The sequence below is a fragment of the Halichoerus grypus genome, chromosome X (genome assembly GCF_964656455.1).
Source record: "Halichoerus grypus chromosome X, mHalGry1.hap1.1, whole genome shotgun sequence".
Lineage (NCBI taxonomy): Eukaryota > Metazoa > Chordata > Mammalia > Carnivora > Phocidae > Halichoerus > Halichoerus grypus.
The window spans coordinates 27,969,449-27,989,845 of NC_135727.1; the positions used below are offsets into that span (position 1 = coordinate 27,969,449).

The 20,397-nt window shown below is 36.5% G+C and overlaps 1 long non-coding RNA gene across 2 annotated transcripts in view; it reads left to right on the forward strand.

Moving 5' to 3' along the window:
• Window positions 1–17,051, forward strand: part of LOC144380441 (uncharacterized) — a 197,669-nt gene extending 180,618 nt beyond the window's left edge. For both annotated transcript variants that reach the window (XR_013444594.1, XR_013444593.1), the window contains one exon: window positions 16,462–17,051. This is a non-coding gene — a long non-coding RNA (uncharacterized LOC144380441). The remainder of the gene's footprint in view (window positions 1–16,461) is intronic.
• The last annotated feature ends 3,346 nt before the right edge of the window (window positions 17,052–20,397 follow it).

Here is a 20,397-nt window from a genome sequence, read left to right on the forward strand (position 1 = left end):
TTAACACCAATCATTCACAGATTCTCTTAAAACAGAAGAGAAAGGAACATTTCCTAACTAATTCTATGAGGTTAACTATTTTATGATACCAAATCCGGAAAAAGATATTACAAGAAAACAACTATAGACCAATATCTCTTAGGAATATGAATGCAAAAATTCTCAACATGATACTAGAAAACCAAATATAGCAACACATTGAGAGGATTATGTACCATGATCAAATGGGCTTTATCCCAAGAGTGCAAGGCTGGTTCCACATATTTAGTTTAGTCAATTCAACACAACATATCAATAGAATTAAGGAAAAATGCTACATGATTATCTCATTAGATGCAGAGAAATCATTTAACAAAATCTAATACCCTTTGATGATAAAAACACTCAGATTATGAGTAGAGGGAAGCTTCCTCAAAATGATAAAGGGCATCTATGAAATACCCACAGTTAACATCATACTTAGAGTTGAAAGACTGAAAGCCTTCCACTTAGTATTAGACATGACATGATGTCTGCTCTCTCACCACTTCTATTCAAACATTGTATAGAAGTTCTAGCTAGGGCAGTTAGGCAAGAAAAAGAAATAAAAAGCATCCAAATCAAAAAGGAAATAGTAAAATGATATCTATTTGCAGTTGATATAATCTTTCACATCAAAAATCTTAATGAAACCACAAAAAAACTCTTAGAGTTAATAAACAAGTTCAACATTGTTGCAGGAAATGAGATCAATTTACAAAAAGCCAGCTGTATTTCTATACACTAACAATAAACAACCCAGAAATGAAATACAATAGTATCTAAAAGAATAAAATACTTAAAAATAACTTTAACAAAAGATGTGCAAGACTTAAATACTGAAAACTACAAAACATTGTTGAAAAAAATTAAATGGAAGGACATCCCATGATCATGGAGAGGAAAACAGCAATACTCACCAAATTTATCTATGAATTCAATGCAATCCCTGTTAAACTTTCTATTGCCTTTTTTTTCTTGGTGAAGAAATAGACAAGCTTATCTTAAAATTCACATGGAATTGTAAGAGACACAAAATAGCAAAAACCATCAGGAAGAAGAATGAAGCAAGAGAATTCATGTTTTTCAATTTCAATAACTAATACAAAGCTATAGTAATCAAAACAGTGTGGCCCTGGCATAAAGATAGATACAGAGATGCATGGAATAGAATTGAGAATTTGGAAATAAGCCCATTCACTGATGATCAATTGATCTTTGACAAGATCTCCAAGCCATTCAATGGGGGAAAGAATAGTCTTTTCAATAAATGGTCCCTGGACAACTGGATATCCATATGCAAAAGAATGAATATAGAACCCTATATCACACCATATAAAAAATTAACTCAAAATGGATCAAAGACCTAAATGAAAAGCTAAACTTATAAAACCTTTGGAAGGAAAAATAGGCATAAATCTTTATGACCTTTTATAAATCAACATTTTCTTAAATATGACATGAAAAGTACAAGCAACTAAAGAAAAACACATAAATATGAATTCAAAATTAAAAACTATTGTGCATTAAAGGACACTATCAAGGCAATGAAAAAATAATTAACAGAATGCAAATCATATATCAGATAAAAGTCTAGTATTCAGAATATGTAAAGAACTCTTACAACTCAACAACAAAAAGACAAATGACCCAATTAAAAAATGGGAAAAACACTTGAATAGACACATCCCCAAAGAAGGTATACAAATGGCCCACAAGCCCATGAAAAGATGTTCAACATCATTAGTCATCAGGGAAATGTAAATCAAAACCACAATGAGCTATTACTTCACATTTGCTAGGATGGCTAGAATTAAAAAAAAAAAAAAAAAGGAAAATAACAATGGTTGGTGAGGATGTGGAGACATTAGGACCCTCATACATCACTGGTGGCAATATAAAATGGTGAGACCACTGTGGAAAACAGTATAGCTGTTCCTCAAAAACTTAACCATAGAATTGCCATGTGGCCCAGAAATTTCACTCCTAAGGGTATTTCTAGAGAATTGAAAACATGTTCAAACAAAAACTTGTACATGAATGTTCATAGCAGAATTATTCATACTAGTCCCAAGTGTAAATAATCCAAATGTCCATCATCTGATGAATGGATAAACACAATGTGGTAAATCCAAATGTATTATTACTCAGCCATAAAAGAATAAAGTACTGATACATGCTACAACATGGATGGATCTTTGAAAACACACTGAGTGAAAGAAGCCAGACACAAAAGGTGACATATTCTGTGTGCTATGGTGTGAATGTTTGTGTCCTCCCAAAATTCATGTTGGAATCCTAACCTCCAAAGATGATGGTATTAGGAGGTGGGGTCTGTGGGAGATGCTTAAGTCATGAGGGTGGAGCTCCCATGAATGGGATTAGTGCTTTATAAAGAGGCTCCAGATAGATCCTTAGCCCCTCCCACTATTTGAGGACACAGTGAGAAGGCACAGGTTATGAACCAGGAAGAGGGCTGTCATCAGAATTCAACCGTGCTGGCACTTTGATCTTGGACTTCCCAGTCCCCCAGAACTGTGAGAAATAAATGTTTATAGCTTATAAGCTACCCACTCTGTAGTATTTTGTTATAGCAGCCCAAGTAGACTAAGACAATATGATTCCATATATATGAAATATTCAGAGTCGGTTAATCCATAGAGACAGAAGGGAGGTTAGTGGTTACCAGGGGTTGAGAGAGTGGGGAATTAAAAAATGAGTGTTGAGTGGGCACAAGATTTCTTTATAAGGTGATGAAAATGGTCTGGAGTTAGATATTGGTATTTTGAATATACAAAAAAACACTGAATTGTACACATTAAGATGATTAAAATGATGAATTTTATATTATGTGAAATTTATCTCAATTTTAAAAAGTCTTTTAAAAATGCTTCAATTCTGGAAACTCCAACCCATTACCCCAGAAACAGGTTCAACCTGGAGCAGGGAGAGGTTCTCTAAGCAAAGGATGAAGATCAGATGATGATGGTCCTGCTAACTATGATGGGGGCCACACAGAGTGGTTTGTAGTTTACATTACAAAGTTCATGGGCCATAAAGAAAGTGAGATGCAGTAGCTCTTGAAATGACCATATTGTGGCGATCTCTGATTAATTGGTTGTGAAGCCCTACACGTTGCCTGTAATCTCAGTCTGGTATAATTCTTACCTGATTGAATAGCTGTCGCAGTTCTCACTCACTTTGTTTGGGCTGCTATAACTAAGTGCCACAGACCCGGTGACATATAAACAACAGAAACTTAACTTTTCACAGTTCTGGAGGTGGAAAGCCAGAGATCAGGGTGCCTGCATGGTTGAATTCTGGTGAGAGCCCTCTTCTGAGCTGCAGACTGCCAGCTTCTTATTGTATCCTCATGTGGCAGAGAGTAGATGACTCTTAAAAGGACACTAATCCCATTCCTGAGGCTCCACCTTCCTGAGTTCATCTAATCCTAATTACCTCCCAAAGGCCCCACCTCCTCACTATCACACTGGGGAGTAGGGTTTCAACATATAAATTGTGGGGGGACACAAACATTCAGTTCGTAACACCCACTCATGAGTAACTCCCCTCTAAGGGGAATACATACACCTGATTTTTTTCCAGTTAAGACATTGCTATGGGAAGTTAGATTTATTCAATTCAGTCACCAAATATTTATCAAGCACCTAATGCTATTTATTGAGCATTTATTGTGTGCTTGACCACTGTACATAAACAGTATATTCTTTATATATATAAACTCAGTCCACTTAACAAACCCATTAAATAGATATTAATGTTCCCATTTTACAGATGGGAGACTACAATGGAAAGATGTTAAATAATTTGCCTAAGGCCAGATAATCACTTAGTGGCAGATCTGGGATATTAACTGAGATCTATGATTCCATACCCCATGCTCTTTCACACTATTCTGTAATGAAAATTAGCTTGGGCTAGAGGGTGAGGCATATGGAGATCGTAGAGAAAGAAGGCTAGCATGAATTCTGGGTGTTATTCCAGACCAATTGATTGAATTTCTCACATTTCAGACAGTTGTTTAGGCTTCATGAAGACAAGGACTTAAATAACCTGTTTCTCTCTCCTTCACTCTTACAAAAATAAAATCTTTTATCCATTATCATTTTCACAATTTCACTGTGCAGTAAATTGGGCCTGTTGAAATCTCATAATATTGTTGGAATGGTGTTAGGCATTTACAGTATGTGTTCCAGTTTGTTTATTTGTTAACTGTGAAAACCTGTTGATCATGCATTAAATTGAGGCAGATCTATAGCTTCTGACTTAAAAAAAAAGGAGACATATTGTAAATGTGGCTGTTGACAGAATGACAGGATTTTAAGCTTTTACAATTAAAAACGTCTACACATTCTGTGTGACATCCAATAATTAAATGTCTGGCAAGTGTCATTAAACAAAATTTACATACCGAAGGTGTTGGTTTGCAAATAATCAGGATAGGAAGAGTGGATGAGTGTATACACAACTGTGTTTACTTGAATAACTGCCTGTAACTTAATGAAACCATCATTTCATCTACTCTTCTCAAAAGTCTAAAATATATCAAAATTGCTATTTATGCTGTACTAAAGCATTGTATTTGCTGTTCTGCAAATAATTATGAATACAGACAGATAAATTAGGATTACGTTATTTAATTGCCATACAGTGTTGTAACTTCTTTTAACCATATAAACCTTAATCCACATCACCTCTTTCAAGACTCATACCAGAACATGCCTCCTCTTCAAAGCCTTCCCTCACTAAGCTGCCATGCTTGCAACATAATTTTCATACTGGGCATGCTGTTTAAAGAGTGCCATGTTCTTGTACTTATTAATATTATTTTAAAATGACCTTTCTGGCTATTTCAGGAATATCCATTTTCTTTCTATCTGGCAAGCTCCCCAAAGAAGTCATTGACTTCTTTTTTATAGCCACAAAATGTTTAATGATAGTCCTCTAAATAATAGGTGCCCAATAAATATTCCTGGAATTGCAGATTGCCTTTCTAAGTTGCTAAGCTCATTTAATGTCTACACTATTAAAGGCCATGATATCTGGAAATTTTGAGCATAAATCCAGTGGTATCTGAGAAATCTGGGAATTGTTTTTGTTACTGGAAAAGAAATAACAATTCTTTATTTTTTTCCCAAGTGATTGGACAAATACTCTAAACACAGCCTCTTTGGCCTAAAAGGCCTCAAGCCTCCCCTCCCTCCCTTCACCAGGATATCCCCCACATCCTTGTTGTGGAAGGGCCTCGATTCTTCTTTGTAGCATTTTGACTTATACAAAAAGGGATATCTCTCAGGAGAGAAATCTCAAAAAGTAATACTTAGTTTATCTGGCATAATTTATCCTGAGACTGCTGCAGGTTAAGTTAGGTCCTCATTATCTGTAGAAAGAAGAAGAGAGTGGTTCCACTTCTGGCATGACAGTAAGGAGTTCTTTTGACCTGCTCCTCAAAGTACTGGTGAAAATTATTTTTTAAAAACAATTTAAAGTTTCTGGAAATTGTCCTAAAGGCATACAGCACATGAAGAAACATGTTCTAAAATTTTTAGTGATGGATGCATAACTCTGAATATATTGAAAACCACTGAATGGCATACTTTTTTTTTCAGAGAGAGAGTGCACAAGCATGAACAGCAGGGAGGGGGAGGGGCAGAGGGAGAGGGAGAGAATCTTAAGCAGACTCCACACCCAGTGTGAAGCCTGATGCAGGACTCGACTGGGGGCTCCATCTCATGACCTCGAGATCATGATCTGAGCCACAATCAAGAGTTGGACACTTAACCTACCAAGCCACCCAGGCATCCCTGAATGGTATACTTTTAATGGGCAAATTGAATTGCATGTACACCGTATCTCAATAAGGCTGTTAAAAATTAAGAAAGAAACAGGGAAAGCAAACTTCAGATTCTGTCTTCCGGAGTGCACCCAGAATAGTATTAGTGAAATAAAGGAGAATATAAAACTTATCTATTGCTGTTTAACAAATTTCCCCAAACTTAGCTGCTTAAGACAGCAAAGATTTAACTCTCAGTTTCTGTGGGTCAGGAATCCTGGACACAGTTTATCTGGGTCCTTCCCAGTCCCGGTCTCTTATGAAGTTACAGCTAAGCCATTGGTCAGAGCAGTAGTAATCATATCAACTCTTGGCTTAGACTGGAGAATTTGCTTCTAATCTCACTCACATTATCTGTTGACTGGGAAGATCAGCTTCCAGTTCATTTATGTGGTTGCTGACAGGCTTTGGTTCCTCATTACAAGGACCTGAGTGTTCTCAATATATGGCAACTGATGATGAGGAGAGAGAGAAAATATGCTAAAGAATGTCCAAGATGGAAGCCACAGTCTTTTTGTAACCTTATCTTGGAAGTGGAATCCCATGACTTCTGTGTATTCTTTTCATTACAAAGAGCCAATTATTGCACCCACACTCAAGGGCAGGGGATCACAGAAGAGTATGAATACCAGGAGGCAGGGATTATTGGGAGTCATCTTAGAGGCTGCCTGCCACAGAGAGAATTTCCCAGACTATAGATATTCTATCTTTTCTTTTCTGACTATGTCTGTGGAGGATGATACATTTATAGAACAAAGCTAGAGTAAGTTATAATACAGTATAATATGTTATGTGCTTGGGATTGCACAGGTAGTAAGGAGGCATTTTATTTTATTTTATTTTAAGATTTTATTTATTTATTTGAGGGAGAGAGAGGGAGAGAGCACGAGCAGGGGGGAAAGGGAGAGAGAGAGGGAGAAGCAGGCTCCCCGCTGAGTAGGGAGCCCAAGGTGGGGCTCCATCCCAGGACCCTGAGATCATGACCTCAGCCAAAGGCAGACACCCAACCAACTGAGCCACCCAGGCGCCCCGAGGAGACACTGTATTCTAATGCTGGAAGGATCTGGATGTGTGGTCAAAGAATTGATCTTGGAAGATGTGATATCTGACCCTTGTTTTGAAGTGAGTAACTCTGGCTAAAAAGATGGGGTGCAGGAGGGATAAAGGGCATAGAGGCACTGTATCTTAAAAAACTGCAGGCAGTTTGATATAATTGGAAATGAGGGTGTGTGCATGTGTGTATGTGTTCAGGAGGATAAATATATGAAAGGACTAGATCCTCAAGGTCTAGATATGACATGCTAAGGAGTTGGAATTTTTAAACTGAAGACACTTGGGAGTCATGTTATAAGAAGGGAAGTCACTTGGTTCTTATGGGAGCAGAGCTAAGTGAAAATATGTCGATTGTGCATTAAATTAAATGGAATCTATAACTTCTGACTTTGAAAAAGGAAGAAATATAGACAGGAATTTCCAATAATTATTCTCTAAACATGCCCCATGTATTCCTACTTTGGTACCATTGCTTACTCTTTCTACTGCCTTTCCTGCTATTTTTTCCCCTGTTCTCAGCGCCCCTTTTTCTTCAGAGTCCACCTTAAAGAATGCCTACCTCCACGAAAATGTCCAGTATTTTAGCGCATAAAATTACCTTTCTCTGAACTTCACAGCTTTTGAATATTATACTGCTTCTTTTGTCCTCTAAATAGATAATCTGGTACATTTAGTTATTTCATCTTCATTCATCCATTTTATGAATACTTGTTGAGCAATCTCTTATGTGCATAGCATTGTATAAAATGCTTCAGTGATATCCAGCTATCCATGATATGGAACACTATCGCTGCCCTCAAGAAGTCCCAGTCTAGGCCTGAACCACCACACCAGATTACCAGAAGCGAATATAAAACAAGTCAGTTCCAGGGCCCACCCAAGACTCACCAAATAAGAATCTGAGAATAAGGCACTCAAATATAGATCTTAATACATTCCTACTGTGATTCTAAAGAACATTAAGTTTGGGAACTAGTGGTCTGGTGAAAGAGATAAGAATATACATAAATAATCCCAACATATCAGATGAACATAGGGAAGGGCAGGAAAAATAAAATAAGATAAAAAGAGAGAAGGCAGTAAACCATAAAAGACTCTTAACACTAGGGAACAAACTGAGGGTTGCTGGAGAGGTGGTGGGTGGGGGGATGTGGTAACTTGGTGATGGGCATTAGGGAGGGCCCTTGATGGAATGAGCACTGGGTGTGATATGCAACTGATGAATCACTAAATTCTACCCTGGTAACTAATAATACACTATACGTTAACTACATTGAATTTAAATAAAGAATTAAAAAAATAATCCCAACATAAGGTAGAACGTGATTAGTGTGTGCCCCATGAAACCGATGCAAAACGCTTTCAGGAGTTCAGAGATCACTTGTAGATGGGGCAATTTAGGGAAATTTCATGGACAAGATAGTATTTTGTCATATCTGAGGGACAATTACTGATATATCCTCTCTTATTTGTTTATTTTGATTCCCCTGTCTTTGACATACAAGTTTTGGCTTTCTTTTGAGAACACTGCCCCTTTAACAGGAATAGCAAACAAATTTTTAAAACATGTGTTTCCATGAGGAGCTTTTCCAAGTTGGTCTTAAGATCTTGATTCCATTTGCTAGCCTCTTCTGCCACATCTTTTTAAATCCAGACTTGAAAAACCAAAACTGCATTTACTTCCCCATCCACTTATATATGCTGTTCACATTCACTGTGCGCTTGTGGGAGGATGAGAGCTATATAAATCCAAGGTGTTATTATTATTACGATCTCTCACTGCTGTTCCCTTTTGGCCCTTTATTCTAGGCTTTCAACTTGACTTAGTTTGAATTCTGCTTAATCTGATCTTCAATTTAATTCTATTTTAATAAAGCAATCTATAAATAATAACAATGATAATTATAAGAAACAAGTCAGATCTATTTACTGCAAACCTCAGTGGACTAAGACCAATTTTCCCTGAATGGGGTCCTGAAGATACTCAAATGCAACATCTCTATTTAGGGACATGTCTGCTGGGTGGATTTTATTTTATTTTTTGACGTTCATAGGGTTGATTAGCTCTGGTAATTTGTTTTCTTTACAGATACTCTTATTACTGAAGAATAGAGGTACTGTTACTGGAGAGATTAAAGAAAAACTGAACATTAGCCCACACAACAATGCTCAATCCCTTTTAGGAGATTGTGTTGCCTTTGGCATCTCTTAGCTGGCATGTATCACCATCTTCTGATATTAAATCCTGTATCAATCACTGTCCATTCAGAAAAGCAGAAGCCATTTGGGGTATTTTACATATACAGAGAGGTACACAGAGAGTAATTCACGGAATTAAAAGCTTTTGTTCCATTGGAAGGAGTGCAGTAAAGAACGTCAGGAGATTGCTTTCGGGAAACAAGGATGTGTGAGGATCTCAGCAAAGCCACCACTAGTGATATCTGCTGCCTGCTCACAAGGGACATGACCTCAACTGCCTGCATTGAATCAGAGGCACAAGCTGGTTCTCATGAGAAAGGTGGACAGAGCAGCCTTGCTCCAATCTCTGCTTTTTCCACTGTCCTCTGTTGGCACAGATTTGGCATTTTTTTTGTACCCTTAGAATGACATACATGTTAAAATATGTGGACACAGCTCCAAAATGTAAAACATTTTTTCACTTAGTAAATTATGAGCATATTCCTGTCACTAAATATGATGCACTATGATTTTAATGGCTGTGTGGCAGTCTTTCATAGGGATAGATCATAATTTATGAACACTAGATTATTTACAGCAACAGGGGGATAGTGCCTGTGTTGGAATCCTTGATTTGGTGCCCACTGGCTTTGCGATCTTGACAAGTCACTTAACTTCTTTAACCCTCATGTTCTTCATTTGTAAAATGGAATTGAAAATATTAACAACCTTTTGGGTTGTCAAGGACGTTGAAGGAGATTGTGTATACAAACCGCTTCCCAGTGTCTGGCATATTAAAAGCTCTCAATAAATAGTGAGGATTATTATCACTATTATATCATAACTCTTAAGACTGTAACATTATTTCCTATTTATAAATTCCTAGTGATTGCACTAATAGGTCAAATCTATGTGCCTTTTTGTGATTTTTTTTTTTTTGTAGAGAGTATGAGTGGGTACATATAACACATTTTTTTCCCAGATATATTGGGCAATTTATATTCCTACCAATAGTTGTATAATTACCTATTTCACTAAACCCTCACAATTTCAGGATATTATAATCTCAACCATTATGGTATAGCTTTTCAACTGTCAAATTGGTCTTGTTTTAATTTATGTTTTCCTTTGTTTTCTGTCCTTCTACATTATGAATTGTTTGTTAATTTCTATTTCTTTTTAAAAATTTTTTATTTAAATTCAATTAGTTGACATATAGTGTATTATTAGTTTCAGAGGTATAGTTTAGTGATTCATCAGTTGCATATAACATCCAGTGCTCATTACAACAAATGCCCTCCTTAATGCCCATCACCCAGTTACCCCCCTTTCCCTCCAGCAACCTCAGTTTGTTTCCTAGAGTTAAGAGTCTCTTATGGTTTACCTCCCTCTGTTTTTATCTCATTTTATTTTACCTTCCCTTCCCCTATGATCCTCTGGTTTCTTTAATTTCCATTTCTTACTGATTTGTAAGATATTTTAGATTAGATGACATATATAAAACTACTATAAAATATATATTATAACATAAAATACTAATATAATATTCTTTTGGTACATGTTACACATATTTTCTTATTTATTGTTTGCCTTTTAATTTTGTTTATGGTACCAGTTGACATCCAAAGTTTTAAATTGTAAATTGGTCAAATCTGTCATGTTTTCTCTGTTTCTTTTCTCTGTTTCTCTCTAGTTTCTTTTTTCATATTTAGACTTAGAAAGGTATTCCTACCCAAACAGCAGATATTCATAAAATTTTCTTGAAATCACTTTCATTTCACTGTGCAATATGTAATCCTAACTTTTATATTTTTAGAAAAATGTTCACCAATTACAGCATTACCATAAATAATCTCTCTCAATTGTGTTGTAATGCCATTGTTATTATATACCAAAATTACTAAATATTTAAATATACTGGTTTATTTCCCTGGGCTTTCCAATTTGTTTCATTGATATGTCTATTTCTGCTCAAGTACTTCACTGTTTCTATTGTCAGAATAATATGCTTCAGTGTCTAATAATGCAAATTCATCCTGTACTTTCCTTTATATAGACTTCAAAAACATTTAGAGTAGGTTCAAAAAAATCAATATGCTTTGGATTCAGATTGCATTAAATTGATATATATGGGAAGAATTAACATGTTTTTAATACAAGGCAGAGGGAGAGGGAGAGAGACAATCAGGAGCAGAGTCTGTGCTGAGTGTAGAGCCCTACGTGGGACCGATCCCATGACCCTGAGATCATGACCTGAGCAGAAATCAACCAACTGAGCCACCCAGGCGCCCCTGATTCATCCCTCTTTTCATGGATTTTTTTTGTATTTTCCATTTAAAAATTATGCTTTTCTTCTTAGAAATTTCCCCTCTTTTTTTTGGCTGAAAAATTATTTATATTTATATTTATATTTTTGGTTACCAGTAAGAATAAGATCTATTTTATATTTTAATCATTATTTACTTATTCCAGTCTTATATTATTTGACACATTAAGCATAAAGTTTACAATGAGGATCTGTCATGAAACTATTATCAATAAACATTGACTTTCCCTGTCTTCTTCAATGGTTCTTACCTTCAATTCTGCTTTTTGTCTTGAATGTTGATATTGACAAGTCTGATTTCATTTTCTTTGTTATTTGTCTGATTCAACCTTTGTTTCTTTTACTTTTAATATTTCAGAATTGCTTAGCTTTTACACATCTGTCTCATGACAAACCTGTAGTCTGTTCATAGTTGTTCAGTTTTGCAGAGGACAAAACTGATTTTATTTCTTTGTAGATTAAAAAAAACTTTAAAAAAATGTGTCCAGATACTTATACTATCCTTTCTTTATCTGTGGAGGTAAAAAACAAACAAACAAAAAACAACCCACATTATTTGGATATTTGAATATGTTTAGGAATTAGTCCTTGAAGGTCATTTTAGTCCAGGATCTAGTGAATGTTTTCCATCTGCTGTCTTAGGTCTTTGTCCACCTCAGGAAAGCTTTCTTCCTTATAACTTTGCTTCTTGCTTCTTTTCCATTTGTTCCACCGCTTCTCTAAGTACAGCAATACTATCCTCTATATAGTGCATCTTTAATTTATTTTTTTGTTTTTATTTCCATTTACTTTGTTTTCTAGAGAAACTCTACTTCACTTACCATGGCCCTTGTCCACCTACAACTGAACTGCTCAATTGTATGTACATTTTTACTGTCTGCTTTCCTCACTAGACTCTACTCTGGGCCCATCCTAGCTTGTCTGTCCTTGTATCTCCAGTACTCAGAACAGAGTCATCATTTTTTAAACATTTTCAGTGGCCAGAGCTAGAAAAATATATCATGATTTTATACTAATATTTTCCACTCAAATTTATGAGTTTTACTTAATTTCTTTTTTCTTACATGAAAATTTGGGTCCCTATTACACTAATATAATTGCTTCTTTGGTATGTATACTTTCAAAACAGTAATATAAATATATTATTACTAATAAAGTGATTACTGAAAGTAATTTGAGAATTCTTTGCAGATCTTTAAAATTTTTTTGTCCTTGGGGTATATCCTGCTAGAACGTATAATCAAACTACTGTGTTTTAAAGTCCCTTGAGGGGCGCCTGGGTGGCTCAGTTGGTTAAGCAACTGCCTTCGGCTCAGGTCATGATCCTGGAGTCCCGGGATCGAGTCCCACATCAGGCTCCCTGCTCAGCGGGGAGTCTGCTTCTCCCTCTGACTCTCCTCCCTCTCATGCTCTCTGTCTCTCATTCTCTCTCTCTCAAATAAATAAATAAAATCTTAAAAAAAAAATAAAGTCCCTTGAAATAATTATTTTTGTACTTATGCCAACAACTTGATATATAATTAAGTTCATTTATTTTATTTTTGTTTTTCAACAATCCTTTTTTAAATTTAACTTTGTTTTATAGTTATGTAAAATATTCACATTGTTCCAAAGAAAACAAAAACAAGGTACGTTAAAAGAAGTCTAGTTTCTCTCCCTATCCCTTCCATTCTGTTCCCTCTGCCCCTATTATAGATTACCATTAAAAACAGTTTTGGCTTATCCTTCCATTGTTTCCTTTTTAAAATATAAGAAAATATAATTATCTATAATTCATAGCTTTTTACACTTCCTTATATAAAAGTAGCATAATAAAACAACGAATCATGGAACACTACATCAAAAACTAATGGTGTAATGTATGGTGATTAACATAACATAATAAAATAAAATTTAAAAAAGGTAGCATAATATAACACACTGTTCTGTACCCCACTTTGGTACAAAACAATATGAGATCACTTCATGGTAGTATAAGGAGCTCTGCCTTATTTCTTTTCTATGGCTGCAAGCTATTCCATTGTATGGATGCCCCAGTTTATTAAAATAGTTTCTTACTAATCCGCATTTGGAGTGTTTTCAGTCTTTTGCTATTTCAGTATATGTCATTTTATATTTTTGACAATGTATCACGGGATAGACCCCTAGAGGTGGGATTGCTGAATCAAATGGTGAATGCATGTGTAATTTGCTAAATCTTACCAAATTTCCCTCTATAGTAACTGTATCATCTTGCATTTCCATTAGCCATGTACGAGAGCACCTGTTTACCCATAGTTCCACCAACAGAGTGATAGATATTACTAAACTTTTAGATTTTTGCCAGTTTGATAGGTGAAAAATGGTATCACAGTCCAGGTCTAATTTGCATTTTTATGTTTCAAATGTTTTAAGAAAAGAGTATTTGCATTTTTTGGTGTAAACTGTTATAGCTCTCCAATTTTTCTATTAGGTTGTGACGAAAAAGTTTTTAAGAATGCAAAGAGTTGTACCACATAACATTCTTTGTTGTAAAGATAAGGACTAGCCAGATAATATCTACAAATCAGGTACGAAGAACAAAAAGAGTAGGGTAGGATAAAGGGCCAGCTAAAGTTTAATCAATACTTAATCTGTATCTTGTCATCATCACATTGAATTCTTAACTAATTTGTTTGTGCAAAACTCTCCTGAAGTATTTTACCTTTAAAAGATTGGTCTTATCACTTGTGAAATGTAACCTCTAACCTTGGGACAATCTTAATGACAATGAGTATTTCATTATGTTTGTCAGAAGAAATTGAAATTGCTTGTCAACCTTGTAATTTTTAACTCACTGAACAGGATCACTCATATATTGTTACCATTTGCCCAAATGGCATATACATTTGTATATTTTCTTGCTAGTCAGGAAAGGATCTTTATTTAGTTTGAGGGTTTTTTTTCTTTACACAGATTTATGGAAGTAACATGAAATGATGTTTAAGAGCAGATTCATTATTAAATGCCAAAGCGAAATCTTACAATACCATTAAAAATCTGTTTTAGCATTATTTGCTTCTATACATTCCCTGGTTCAGCCAATTTTCTTTTTAAACCTAATTGTTTTGTTTTAATCAATCTGCAATAAGAGTCAAGGTTAAATTTCCTTTAATTTTATTCTACACAAAACAGATACTATTTTAAATTAACTTCTGTTTCTTATAGTAAATCTTTTTCAAAAATCTGAATGCTCCTCTTCCACCACTCACTTCACTTTCTTCCCCCTTACTTTTTATGCTGCAGCAGGATTTCACTGACCTTGTCTTAGTTTCAAGTTCAATTCATTTTTGAATGAGGAGGATATATCTCAACTTGGAATATGCCACTCAAATGAGTGGGTAGATTCTTTTTTCATTCTTTATTTAGCTGTGTGCTGTTGCAATGATCTTATCCTACCTTAACCTGAATGGCTAACCAATATAAGTTTAAATTAATGTAATGATATAATTGGCAGAAATACATGGTTAGAGAACTGGGATTGTTGATAATCCCATTAGGCAGACTTGTTTGATCATTTCAGTTGAGATTTGTGAAGGCACATTTTAGTGCATTTGTTCAAGTAATGCCCTTAGTTTAAAGGCAGTCTGTAAACTTTTTGGCAACAAATCTTTAGGTGAAGCTAACTAATCAATGCTTGAGATAATCATCTGTGCTCTATGAGACTGACTTTGATTCTTTTTCCATAATTACCATCAGAACACTTTTCTGAAGCATCCAACTCTATACTGAAAATGAAATGACTCTGCCATACAAAATATTTAAGTGGATAAACACTATATTTTATTGAATGAATAAAATACATTATTAAACACATTAGGCCCCAAAGTGATAATACTGGACTCTGATGGACCAGCTTCTACTTATATTTCTGATCCCTGCTTGATAGGCATTTCCTCAAAAGGCCCTTCCTGAATGCATCCCATTCAAACCAAATTATTCCCCCATTATACACTTATATGCTCTGTAGTATTCCTTAATTGTATTAATGGTTGTTGGTTATCTATTTGTTAATCGTTTTATTAATGTCTGTGTTGCTCACTAGATTTCAAATGTCACTCAATAAATGGCACTCAATAAATACTATTTGAATACATGGGTGAGTACAAGATACAAATATTAAATCACATCCTACAAACCAAAGATAAAGACTAAAGGGATATATTTGGGGTGGAGGGATTGGATTTGGGCTGGCAAAGAAATGAGCTTAAAATAGTGGGTAGAGTACTAGATTTAAAGTCAGAAGGGTTTGTGTTTTGATCCTGCTACTTAGCAGTTGTGTGACTTTAATAAAAACACCTTCTCTCTCTGATCCTTACTTTCTGCATTTATAAGATGAACGGGAAAATCAAATAATATAATATTTTCTTATAATTCCAGTCATCCTTGATTTTCTTAACTTCTATTTCCTCATTCCTGAAATGGAGATAATAGTAGTACATTTCTCATAGACTTGTGAATATTAAATGAGACATCTGTTGGAGTTTTTCTTTCTGCCCCTTCTTCACGAAGCAACTAAGCAGTTTTCAAATCTTTTTTGAGCCTCTTTTCCTTATTCCAGCAGTTTTATCTTTGGATAGATCCAACACATCATCAGAATTCCCTAGAAACTTCTAGAACAGTATCTGTCAGCTAGGAGGCATCCAATTGTGGAATGTCTTCCCCATTCACTAGTAAACTCTGATGGTATGGAGGAGCATCACACATGGAGAAACAAATACCCTTATTAATAGTCCCTTCTCCTTAGTTTGAACATGAAATGGTATCCAGCACTGGCCTAATTTTGAATGGTGCTTTCTAATCTCTAAATTGTGGTTCTTTTCTTCTTCCATTTAGGATAGAGGCACTTGTTTACTCTTATGGTCCAAATGTATTCATTGGCTACTAAGTTGTTTTTCTAGGCTAAATAAAAATGCCCCTTTTTCCATTAAGGCAGCAAATTTCCCTGTTTCCATGTTGCCAGGTGCTGGCTATATTAGAGAGTATTTAGCTGATGAAAGTCTGTCTTTTGCAGGCAAGAGAACAAGAAAACCTGGAGGGATGGAACGTCTGTTTCCTTGGCTTTCTCACTGAACTTCCATATTGGAAAGAAAATCACCTAAGAGAGCCATCTCTTCCCAGCTCTGTCTGGCCTGAGGATGCTTCCTTAGGCTCAAAGCCACAAGATGGGACAGAAACAGCTACAGTGGGGGACTGACCACAAGGAGAATGGAGCCATCCTTACCTGAGCTTTACCCATTCCCAGGCTAAAACCCCCACCTAAAGACCATATGTTCATTCAACAAGGTGTAATAAGCCACTATTTGGTGCCAAGAACTATCCTAAGGCAATATGTTAGTGGAGATTCAAAAGAAGTAGAAGCAAAATGAGCACTTAATCTGAAGAAACTCCAGACATCTCCAAGAAACTATGAAATTGAAATCAAGGGCTAAGCAGTGGGCGTTGTATTGCAAGCACTGCAAGAGGCCAAGAGAAGGAAAAATACGTGTGAATTGGGGTTGGCAGGAACAGCTTCATTGCGAATACAGGTGGAGTGAGTATGGGTAGCAGGAAAAAGCACATGACATACAAGAAAATAATTACTGTATATAGCTTTGTTAAAATGGTTTTGTTTCCATATGATCTTAAGCATTCTTTAAAAAATGGAATTCTGGTTTCTTTAAGACAAGTAAAGCTTTAATGGATTATAAAAAAATGCAAAGTTTCTGGTAGGAAGGGCAATGACCTCTTCAAACAAAAATAAAACACTGGTTAAAAAAGGAGGGGCATTGGGGAGGGGCTGGCCAAAAGTGAATGAATTAGCATTTTACAGTTATGGTCTGTCTAGTAACCTTTTCTGTATTGGTCTGTCTAGTAACCTTTTCTGTATTGAAACAACAATAATTATGTAGAAAGAAATGTGGTCTGTGACTCTGTTCTGGATCTTTCTTTGAAGGTGCGTTGAAGAGTGAGTTGAAGGATTAAGAAGACCACTTGATGCCCTCTCTCTTAGAGGAGCAGAAAATTAGCTAGTTAGCTCACATACATCGAGCACTTCTCATGTGCCAAGCATGTGCCGGGTGCTTTGTATACACTGTCTCATTTAAAGTTCTCAATAGTCCCATAGAGACAGCTTTCTCATTGGACCTCTGCTGTCAGATCCAAGGTACTGCCATTCAACTGCAGATTTGCTGGCCCAATATCTTGTGAGAATCATTCTCAGGGGGTTGGCATTGCAAATTAGACCTAGGGAAGAATGGCACATTTGCAATGTATATTCAGGCTGAGGAAGAGTGAGAGGGGAGGCCAAAAAGGTAAAATGGCACAGAGTAGAGTGCCAGGTGTATGGGTTTCAGTTATTTCTGTTCTCTTTTCCCTGGTGTTAAATAATGGACTGTGTATTTAACTGGGGGTCATATTAGGATTCTTGTCATAATTCATTTATTTTTCTCAGGGAGGAGAAAGATTTATTTCCCCATATTGGATTCTGTACATTTGGGCAAAATTGGGGAGTGGAAGATGAGATTAGGAAACTCTTAAAGGTCTTGATGAAAACATTTATTAATAGTTTTGCCAACATTCATTCTTTTATTCATTTATTCTCTCACCTGACAATTAGCCAAGCACCTATCATGTGCCAGACATTATGTAAGTTGCTGGGTTTATGACAAAGTTCAAGACACAGTTCCTGACCCAAAGGCTCTCTGAGATTAATAACAATATAGTAAGGTAAGTACTTTGATGAACAAAAGAAGGAATAGGAGACAGAAGAGGGGCTCAACCCAGTTGCAGGGTCGTAGTGGCATCTCAACCTTACAAACAATGATCCTAATAATGAGAAAATATGAGCTCAACTTAATTTTCGGTCATACCCTATTTCCTTTCTCAGCACTCTATCTCTCCAGGCAATATGACCCGAAAGTCTAAGATATTTTAAGAGCAAGGGCATTTGCTGGCACTTATATGCCAGAGGGTCAGTTAGTCAGTAGCAGCAGAGGGAAGACCTTTAAGAAGGCTAAGTGCTCCATGTGCAAAGATAGTGTTAAAAGAATTCTGCTCAGATATCTCATCTTTGGAGATCAATGCCTGAGAGCGGCCAGAAAGAATATTAAGTCCTAGAGGTAACTTCCTATGGATGACGAATGAGGTGGCAGATTGCATCCCACCAGGAAAACCAGCATAAGCTAGTCAGAACAGAGAGCTTTTAAGATCTGGGATATCATTTTGGCATAGTGCAAAGGGCAGACAATTCAGGCCTCAAGTGTCTTCTCTGGATTTTAAGTCTTGTGCTAGTAATGGGAACGAGTCCTAACTCAAACATTTTGGTCAAGGAAAGGAAGGAAATCAACATATATTGATTGCCTACTGTGAACCAGGCACTGTGCTGGTTTTGCATGTAAAGAACCATCCTCAGGGGTGGAAATCAACAAACAAGAACATGAGACTCAGAAAAGTTAAATATCTCAGGTTCACATAACTGTTAGGTAGCAGAGCCAAGATTCAAATTCAGCTCCAAATTCTAATTGGCAACAATAAAGTCAGATTCAAAGGCAAGCAAATATGTTTGGAGGGTGGACACATTTACATGCAGGAAATGTTTGATTTCATTCTTCTGCTTTCCTTGGCTCTGAAGAAGTTGTGCCCTGGGTAACAGCTTGTGGGTGCTTAGGGTTAATCACTGTATTACACAGCCATAAATTCCCTTTACAAAGAGCTGTCTCGGTGGATTTGCCACTCTTGTCAATCCCTTCTAGGCACTAGCTAATCAGGTCAGGAACACAGTAGCCGAGACCAGAGCCAAAGAGAAACTTGTCAAACTGTTTTGACTGTCTTAACATGACTGAAACACATTCACAGTGAAAACACTTGGGAAATATTCACAAACTTCAAAGCACCAGTTCAGTGTGGTTTCCATCCCTCCTTTCTCCCACTCCCAACACCTATACTTCCAATGTGTTTGGGGGCTGATGTAGAGAGGCCATGTTACTGGAATGGAAAAGGTTTTAAAGAAAAGTCTGTGCATAAAAGTGACTCACTGACAGCCAATTAGGAGGCTTCTGCTGGGAGTCAGCCCTGGATTGACAGCAGAACTACAAATCCAGAGTAACCTGGCCAGGCTGAAACATTCCCCTAATGGCCCTTGAAATGAGCTTTTGGGTGAAAAAAGCCCAAACTGTTATGTTGAAAGGTCAGTTGGTTAGTTTTTGCTTTATTTTAAGTAGAAAAGAAGGGGCAATGAATAGGTGATTTCATGATTTCTTGCCTCTGTTTCTATCATTCTCTTTCCAGGTAGAATATTTATTTGCTCTTGTATAAAGAGAGACCACATCTCCATGATGCTGCCACATACATGCACAGCCTTATTTAGGGCTCTTTCAGATGGTGAAAGATGAATACCCACTCCAAACACATGCTTACTTTATGGGTGACAGTGTCAAGAATTAGTCACAGTTACAGTGGCTTTTGATTAAGATTGATTGTCTTCTCTATATCATAAATCATAATCCCATGACACTCATTCTGGTCATCGCTCTATGCCAGGAGTGGAGCAAGATCTTTGGGAGAAGCCATGTAACTCAGAACAGGGAATCCTTTTGCTTTAATAATAGAAACATGACTGGATGGAGGCCAAGATGGCAGAGTAGGGGGACCCTAAGCTCACTTCTTCCCACGGATAAAACTAGATTAACACTCAAATCAGTGTAAATAATCCAGAAAACAACACAAAGACTGGCAGAACAAATTCTGCAACTAAAGTAGAGAGGAGACCACACTGAAGAGAGTAGGAAAGGCGGAGACATGGTGGTGAGTGAAACCCCGGTTGTCTGCCATGGGGAGGGAGCCAGGGGTGCAGAGAAGGGTGAGAAACAGACTGTCACATGGGGGAGCCCTCACAGAAAAGACAAATCCCCATAACGGCTTTGAAAGCAAGATGGGCCAAATTTCTTAAGTTCTTACAACCAATGAGACT